The sequence below is a fragment of the Dioscorea cayenensis genome, chromosome 18, assembly GCF_009730915.1.
Source record: "Dioscorea cayenensis subsp. rotundata cultivar TDr96_F1 chromosome 18, TDr96_F1_v2_PseudoChromosome.rev07_lg8_w22 25.fasta, whole genome shotgun sequence".
NCBI lineage: Eukaryota > Viridiplantae > Streptophyta > Magnoliopsida > Dioscoreales > Dioscoreaceae > Dioscorea > Dioscorea cayenensis.
The window spans coordinates 17,418,553-17,428,026 of record NC_052488.1 but is presented as its reverse complement, the minus strand read 5'-3'; positions in this window follow the sequence as shown (position 1 = coordinate 17,428,026).

Genomic DNA, 9,474 nt, shown 5'->3' with positions numbered 1-9,474 from the left:
GAGTAAGGGCAAGGCCGTAAGGCTGGGGAAGATAGTCGTGAGCCTTACAGGCACACTTACGCCTGTAAGCCTCATTTGTAAGGTCTTCTAAGTATGTTACAATCCAGCTTACAGCCATAAGCGCTGGACCGTAAGCTTCTCTGTTTTCTTCTTGTGACTACCTTAAGGGCGTGCACCATGGTCGTAAACTCCTCTAGATGGTCCTTACGGGCATTGTTAGGGGCGTGCACTGTGGTCATAAACTCCTCTAGATGGTCCTTACGGGCATCCTTACGGGCGTAAGCCTTACCCGCAAGGTCCTCTAAATGGACTTTGAATCCTCCTTATGGTTATAAGCATGCCCGCAAGGTCTTCTTGACTATACTTATGGTCGTAAGAATAACTGTAAGCTGCTTGTAATCCACCCAGTTTGTCTTTTCCTTGTTCTAATGATGCCGAGAGAGCTCCAACTTTGTCATTTCCAGTCTAAATTGTTTCTTTTGGATCTCCCTCGCCATTAAGCACTGCCTTAAGCCTGTTAATGCAAACACATGATATTTAGCATCAAATTCTACATTATGGTTCTAATGCATGCCAAATGAGTTTACAAATAGATATGAAATATGTGAATAGTGTACACTCATCAATAAGTTAGGTCTATTTGCATAATATTGAAAAACCATTCTCATTAAAGATAGACTTGAATGGTTCTTTATTAGTACATGTTTAATAAAATAATATAAATAAAGGTAAACAGATATATTCAAATTTAAAATAACAGAGTTAAGTATTTTGATATTTTTTTGAAAACGGGTTAGATTATAGGATACAAAAGTGTTATAACTTTAACAACAAATTCTGAACTAATAAAGAGGCAACTAGATGATAGTCTAGTAAAATTTCTTAAAAAAAAAAAAAAAAATCCATAGACCACGCATCTCAATGTCAGTATTGAATAAATATACTATAAGATCCAAAGTACTTGTAGGTTTGATGACCACACTTTTCTCTACTACAACTTTCAAAAGTGATTATGTACATAAGATAATTTTTATTATTTTAAATTTTAAATTTTTTAATAATTTTCTAAATAGTCCTTCTACTTTTTCAAACTAATCCTTTTAGTCCATCACTTTAAATTGCAACCTTTTAGTCTCTCAAATATGTTTAAATGAGCAATGTCAGTCCCCTTTTTGATAGTTTAGGGTTTGAGTTTGGGGTTTAGGGGAACTAACATGGCTAAATTAAAATTATAGAGAGACCTAAATGTTATAGTTAAAAGTAAAGGGACTAAAAGGTTGAATTTGGAAAAGTTGAGGGATTGTTTAGACAATTATACCATTTTTTTTAGTTTCAGAAAAACCTACTTGATATTATATTGAAGAAGTTATAAACAAATCTATTTGAATAAATTATACATTTTTGTGAGGCCATACATGAAAAAACACTAAAACACTGGAGATTTATACATTTGTATATAAACCCCACGCACTACTATGCTTTTTAGTCAGATAAATTTTTTGGGAGGCCATCGTGCTATGGTTATTTTTTATTTTGAGAATCAAACTTTAATTTATATCATATTAGTAACCCAACTTTAATTTGTGTTCACTGGGAGAGTACTCGAGAGATTTTTGGGAGAATTTGATCACATATATGTCGGATTCGTCATTTCAACACCAGTTTGCGTATCATTTGCATATGTGGATATGTCACATCATTAAAGAGAATCACCTGGCTATACTTATTAACTAGTTCGCCGGGCTGATGTGGCATATGCCATGTCAATAAGAGTGGTCACGTGACTCTCTTTAATGATGTGTCATGTCTGTATATGCAAATGGAGGGGTAAACTGGTGTTAACGTGTCGAATCCGGCGTACATGTCATTAAATTCTCTCCGAAATTCTCTAGGTATACTCCAAATGAACACAAATTAAAATTGAGTGATCAAAATGATATAAATTAAAGTTCAATACTCAAATTGAAAAATGACTCGAAATCCACTCAAAATATTTACTCTTTTTTAGCCTTTTGTTTTTAAATTTAATTATAAATTAATGTCAGTCAGATTAAAAAAGAATAATTTTTTTTAAAACACTTTTAGGGAATATTTAGTGAAGTTTGAGCACCAAATTAGTTGTGTTTAAGTAACAAGATTTATTATTACTTTTCTCTATTTAAAATACTAGCTACTTACTCGGTCCCATAACATTCATGTTTAGAAATTTTTTATATTCTATGATATTTGTTCACATACTTAATATAAATGCTATTTTTTAATTTGGCGTTGTCAATCTATTTAATGCATTGTTATTCACCACTATTATCATTAACTCATTATTTTTTTAATGTGCTTGCGAGTCATGAACTTGGAAGGCACCACAAGATTATCAATCTAATTAAATGCATTGTTATCCACCACTATCATCTTTAACCCTTGGTTTTTTTAATGTGTGTGCGAGTGTCATGAACTTGGAAGGCACCACAATATTATTAGTTCAGTAATTAATTTGTACCTCATTCATATTTTTGTTATGCAAATTTTAAGTAATTAATCTAAGCTTCAGAACAATGCACTGGCATCCTTGCAGTGTTTATCCTTGAGATATCCGAAACAGCTAGCATTACGAGTAAGTCTTTGCATGTTTGCATGATGAGCTACAAAATGGAGTGTTGCAGCCAACTATGTAGAAGTTGAGAATGCTCCGACTTTGAAGGCGAACAAGGTATGTGAGCCTTACACAACAAAAAATGTCTCAGTGATGACTCTTGTTGGCAGTGGCACCAAAGGTGAAGTGAGAGAGATCTGTCATATTGTACTCAATCACGGAGGCAGTTTTAGTTTCATGGAAGATCAAGATCTTGGAGTAATTTGGTTGAAAATGATGGAGCAGGATAATAGTCCCATATTAGATAAAAACTAAAGTATTATTTAATTGAAGTGGGGGTAATAGTAATAATCTTAATTTTTTTTATATATTTGACTTTATAAAGGGTTTATATAATTGAAATGAGTATTAAAGTAAAGACAAAGACTTGATTGCTATAGTAAAATGCTACAGTATTTTACTACAGTAATTTGCTTTAGTACTCTTCATAAACACGGATCACATACTCTTCTCTTGAGGCCACATGGTCAGGCACACGTCCACGTGGTAGGTTATAAGATTTTTCATCATCAAATCATCATTTGGAATTTCTTGCATTCTTCACACAAGTAGGGACATGGGTGTGTGACTGCCTTTGTGCCCTTCTAACTTACAAATTGGCTTGAATTCTCTTGGAAGTTGGCACACACCTCCATGCACATGAGCTCCTCTTGTATCTTGATCCTTAAGTTACACAAAAACTCCCAAAATGTGTCTTTATAACCTATCTTTGCTTCTTTTTCTTTCTTCAAGGCATTCACAACTTAATTGCACAAAAGAACACCAAATACACTATATGAGACATAAACCATTGTAAAAATAATGTTCAAAGCATGTAAAACATATAGAGAAATATGTCTACTTAAGAACTTACTAGTTTTTTATGTGTTGGTTGATTGTTCGTGACCATAGGCACTCATTTTTATGCTTTCTTGGTCATATATGTATTTGAGCTTAACTGTAGGAAACAGGGAAAACTCTGCTCAATTTTTCCAGGACTCTTACGGGCTACTTACGCCTATAAGCATGGCCGTAAACCTCATATAGAGAGCTTTACGAGCATTTTACGCCCGTAAGCCACCCCGCAAGGTGGTTTCAGAGAGCCTTACGAGTGCACTTATGGTCTGTAAGTTCTAGAGAGCACAGTTCATAGGTTCCTTAGGGGTCGCTTATGCCTATAAGTCTGGCTTTAAGGGTCATCTAGAGTATCTTACAGCTACATCTTAAACCCTTATGGCCCGTAACCTTCTGGGGAGTTTAGCCTAAGTTCCTTAAGGGTGTCTTACGCCTGTAAGTCCGACCATAAGAGCAAGATAGAGAATCTCACAAACTACAGTGCTAAGAATCTTACGGTCATAACCTAGGTTTTAAAAGAGATGTGCCCTTACTGAGTAGGCCTTACGGGCGTAATCCCCTAGTAATTATTCATTCAGAGAGACTTACGCCTATAACCTGCCTATAAGCACCTAGGGTTTAAGCATTGTCGGTGACCTTTGATCTTCATTCCTAATTGATTTTCACCAAATTCTCAGACGTCGGTGCTCGTCTCTCCTCCCATCCTCTTCATATGGTATTCTTCATCGGTTTTTAAGTGTTTTCAAGAGGGATTGAACCAATTTTTGAGCTCCTTATCTCTAAGGTCACCTTCATTTTTCATGATTTTTGAGCACATTGTTTGATCTTTATGCATAAGAATGATTATTTATTGTTTAGCGTAGCTCAAATGAAAGTTTAGAATCAAATTTTGTAAATTTTTGAGCTCCATTTTAGAGGAGGGGTTCTTATGGCCTGAGCCTGTAGCTTATGGCTATAAGGTTGCCATAAATTTAGCTTTCCCTTAGGTTTACGGTCGTATGTCTGCTCGTAAGTAGGCCGTAAGCTCTATTGTTATGTTCAAATCTCGTATTCTTGCATTCTAAACTTTGTATTTTCTTGTGTAGCATGGTTAGGGCAAAGAAAGCAGCTTCGAGGCCGCCGGGTAAGAGGAAGAGATCTGAGGCATTGACTTTGAGCATAGCACCGCGGAGAAGACATGAACTCCCCGATTCGCAGAGGCTCGCTTTTGAGAATGGTTCGGCCGCTTGAGGACGAAGTGGTTTGGCCAATCCCGTATGGTGGTGGGTCTGTTTTGGCTTAGCTAGGGCTTGAGGAGGAGGCACGGGAGATGTTACAGACTGATGATTGACACCGAGCATTCACGTACGAGGAGTTGGTGTACCCAAATACTATATTGGAGGTTATGAGTACCTTTGAACTGGATTGGGTATTAGTTGATTTCTGTCGGGAAGGCTCCATCCGATTTCAACTGTTTGGGGAACATTGGAGCCTCTCGTACACATAGTTTACTCTACTATTGGGAATTATGACACAGACTTCCCCAACACCCAGCAGTATGAGCAGCTGCTCATCAACTTTCTTCTTGGCGCCACGGCTAAAGAACTTGGAAGCACTTGAGGAGAGGGAGGAGCTATGAGCCAGGCCTTACCAAGGCTTCATTTTGACGTAACCGGCTCAGAGGTATGTGCATGCTATCATTGCTCGTTTATTACAGGTCGAGTAGACAATACTGGAGTGGTGGGATGACAGGAGCTATTATTCCTTTATAGTATGACTGAGCACCGTCCCATCCACCTTGGCTACATGCTGGCAGACTTTATTGCGCACCAGGGCCAGCATGTAAGCTTGGGTGCGATCTTCGCTGGACCCTACATTATGCGACTAATCAGAGGGATGGGCCTAGCAGATTGACTCCCGGGCCAGGAGATCTTCGGTGGCACTACTCCCCTGGGAATGGATACCTTACATTTGAAGGGGATGGTAGTGTGCCATGGCTCTAGATGGATCCTCACCCTTACCTCTACCGAGCAGCCACCTGAGGGGGGTGAGACAGAGGATGAGGAGTCGGACGATGAGTCTGGTAGTGACTCATCCCTTCCATAGGCCATTGAGATAGTAGGTCGTCTTGGCAGAACAACTCCTCCATGACACTGATCAGATATGCAAGAGCTGCAGACATTTAACTGCAGTTGTAGGATGGGTAGAGGGCACTTATGGTGACCCAGACATGGCTCAAGCCCGACTTTGGCCGTGCCTTGGACATTGTTGCAAGGTTGCTCCCTCCTCCAGCTCCTTTAGATGCAGCTGAGTAGTGATTTTTATTTCTATTTTGTTTTTCCATTTCAAACTTTGTATTCATTATTGGCAAGGGTTGGTTCTGCCTAGTTTGTACTTATTTTGAGACTATTAGTGGATTGTTATTTTATGTTTTGTTATTTTTATATTTTTGAGCTTTAATATTCTTCCTTTATAATTGGTAGGATTTATTTGCAACACCCACCATCCTCAATTATAAAGGGATGCTCACTCGGTCAATTCTTGACCTTGAGTGACCCCCAAACTGCTAGGGCACAACAATGGACACACTAGGGCGGTTGATAAGTGTTTGTGTATAAGTAATACGAAGTATACTTTTCTTACATTGAGCATTACTTTTATTAGATTTTATAGCTCATTTATTTGTATTTGTGTTCTTTTGTTCATTTAGGGTTGTGGAGATAAGTTTAGAAGAAAGGAAGCAAAAGTAGATCACGGACGTGATTGTTAATGAAGTTCTTGAATTGAACAAAGGTGATGAAACAAGTTGTGTTTAAAGACATATGGGTGTGTGCCAACCTCCATTGTGCTTAAGTGAATATATAAAGTGGAGGGGCACAAAGGCAGTCACACTCATATGTTCCGATTTGTGCAACACTATTAAGAGCTTCATCAATGTGGTTTCATTGAAGACGCGACGTGATCTACGCATGGATGTGTGCCCATTCATACGGCCTCGATGAAAAAAGTGAATTCGTGAGCATTCCGGTGAAGTAATGTAGCAAAATCATTGTAGCAGTTACTGTTCACAGCACGCAGGAAAAGAAAACCTGGAAATCCACACAGTCTTGTAGAAATTCCACATGCCCGTGTGGATGCCTGATTTCAGTCCTATAAATACCTCTTTGAGAGTTATTTTCGGGGATTTTCTTCCTATCTTTTGTACATCTTCTAGGGAGAGCGCGGCTAGGGTTTGGAGAGGCTTTTGCTTGGTTCTAGGAGCTGTTCTACGGCATTTGATATCGAGTTCCTTTGGAGGAGAACTATAGGGGGAGCTTTCGTCGGCATTAATTCAGTGAGGTGTGCCCTAGGTTGGACAAGGGAACCTTTTGAGAAGATGAGGCGGTTCCGTAAGACCATCGAGACTGACTACAAGGGGGTTTTATCTATGGATTACTTGCATTTACTTTCGATTTCACTGTTGATTTTGTATTGATCCATGGAGAGCTAAATCACTAGTGGGTACTTGGACTTGTAAACCTTAGGATGATTTTGTTTCATTGACTCCTATTAAGTATCCTTTAATTGATGTTTTAATTGAGTTTCCAATCTTGTGTGCTTGTTGATTTGATTTTCCCTTAGAGTGACACTAGGGTTGAGAATCTAGCTAGGTAATCCTTTTAAGGGGTGACAACTTCATTAATGTTAGACTTAGCGAGATTGAAAATGGTTGAGAGAGTGAATCGAGGAGTAGCGGAACGTCCCCTTTCCCTTCCAATGTGATTTATCCTACCTCCATATTCCAAGAGTTCTTTGCGTTCGTGATAGAGTAAAGTGGCAAGAGATAAACTCAACTAGGGCTTAGTTGCGCAAGCAGCAGAGTAAAGTGTTGAAGTAATCTTTGGTGTTAGGGCTTAATCATGACTAGGGGTCTTTCGCCTGGATAAAAGGGTTAGATCTATACTTAGGAATAGGGTTTATCACTTGGAATCGCTAGATCTTCAAGCAGTCCCACACAGTGTGAGGTGTTGAAAGTATTTCTTTTCGCCGGGGCATTGTGTAGAGGGCTAGTCACGATTGACTTTAGGTTTTGGGACCGTGTGTCTTTGGATTGCCACGACTCATTAAACTTCAATTAGGAGGCATAATATTAGTCTTGCACTTGAAACAATAGTCATAGGGTGAGCATTGTCCGAGTACCCCAATTTTCCATTAATTACCTCTCTTTCCTATTCTTGCTTGTTCTCTTTTGTCTTTACTTTTATTTGCATTGATACTTTGAATCGATATCACAACTTGATTTTCATTATAGTTAAGTAGCAATACTTGTGTTTTTGAACAATTATTCGCTGTGGATTCGACTATCCACTCATCGGGGTATTTTATTATTTCGACGACCCGTGCACTTGCAGTAAGCACACGCAAGGGGTGTGTCAATGGTTCCATGCTTCAATGATCTCACGAATGTGAATCGGGGAAGTAATCGTATTCCACTACCTCCCTACTATTATTCGTATTGCCTTGTAGGTTTCATTTTTGTACACATTGAAGATAATGTATGACTTAAGTGTGGGGGAGGGCTTTAAGTTTCATTGTTAACTCTATTACTTGCCAAGTTGTGGCTTATGATGATGTATTTGAAATGTAGAGTAGTTTTTAGTATTAGGGTGGACACTTGCGAGTTTGTTCTATTTTGAGTGTTTTTTTATTGTGCGTGCTATTTTTTGATGATTCGCATAATTAGGCAAGCAACTTCTCTATCGTAACAACTTAGACCATGTTCGACTTCCTTTAGTTATATTCATTGTACTTCTTTTGAAGAAATTTTTTTTAAATTTGAAAGAATTTGTTTCAAAAGGATTACAGAAAAAGTTGAATAAAATGGAAAGAGCTACCCTTATTAGAAGTATGGAGCTACTCTTGACAAGTCGGATACTTTGTATACCCTAACGAGAGAAAGAGCTACCTCTATTGGTGAATGAAAGCTACTGTAACTTTGTTAGTAAAAGATGCGGAAAGAGCTACCTCTCCAGTAAGTGTGAAAGCCACCTGTTGAATGGTTACGAGAAAAAGGGCTACCTTGAGAGATATGTGAAGCTACCGTGTCGTGCATGAGAAGTGTTTGTGTGGTTATTTGCTTTTGGAAGTCCTCTAGGTCAAAAGAAGTGAAGTAGAAAGTTGTAACACACACACATGCAATGATAATCTTGAATAGAATGTGCAATATTTCTGGAACTTGAATTTTTTAGCATTCTTGTGTTGTGGAAACTAGAAGCACTTGTGAAACTCCTAAATTTTTTAGCACCCGAGGTTGCAAGCTTCTTCCACTTGGTTTTTAATGTTCTAATTTGCTTAAAGACAAGGAAAAGCTTAAGTGTGGGGGAATTTGATGAGTGTACATTGTTTACATATTTCATATCTATTTGTACACACATTTGGCATGCATTAGAACCATAATGTGTAATTTAATGCTAAATATCATGTGTTTTGTATTAACAGACTTAGGGAAGTACTTAAAGAAGAGGGAGATCTAAAAGAATCAATTTAGACCAAAAATGATGAAGTCGGAGCTCTCTCGGAATCATTAGAACAAGGACAAGGCGGTGGCTTACGGGTAGCTTATGGTTCTCCTTACGGCCATAAGTATAGTCCATAAGATCTTGTGGGCATGCTTATGCCCATAAGGAGGATTCAGAGTCAAGTCAGAGGACCTTATGGGCAAAGCTTATGCTCGTAAGGATGCCGGTAAGGACCATCCAGAGGAGCTTACGACCACAGTGCACGCGACTATCTTCCCCAGCTCCCTTACTGATGAAGCTTATGGACCGAGGCATTTTTAGAAGACCTTATGGATTAGGCTTATGGCCGTAAACATTCCGGTAAGGCTTACGACTATCTTCCCCAGCTCCCTTATGACCTAGCTCTTAGGCAAGAGCTAGATATAAATAGAACTTAAGAAGATTTTTAGGGCATCATCTATTCTATCTCTTTAGTCTTTGGGTGCGATTCTTAGAGATGATATTGAGGAAGAA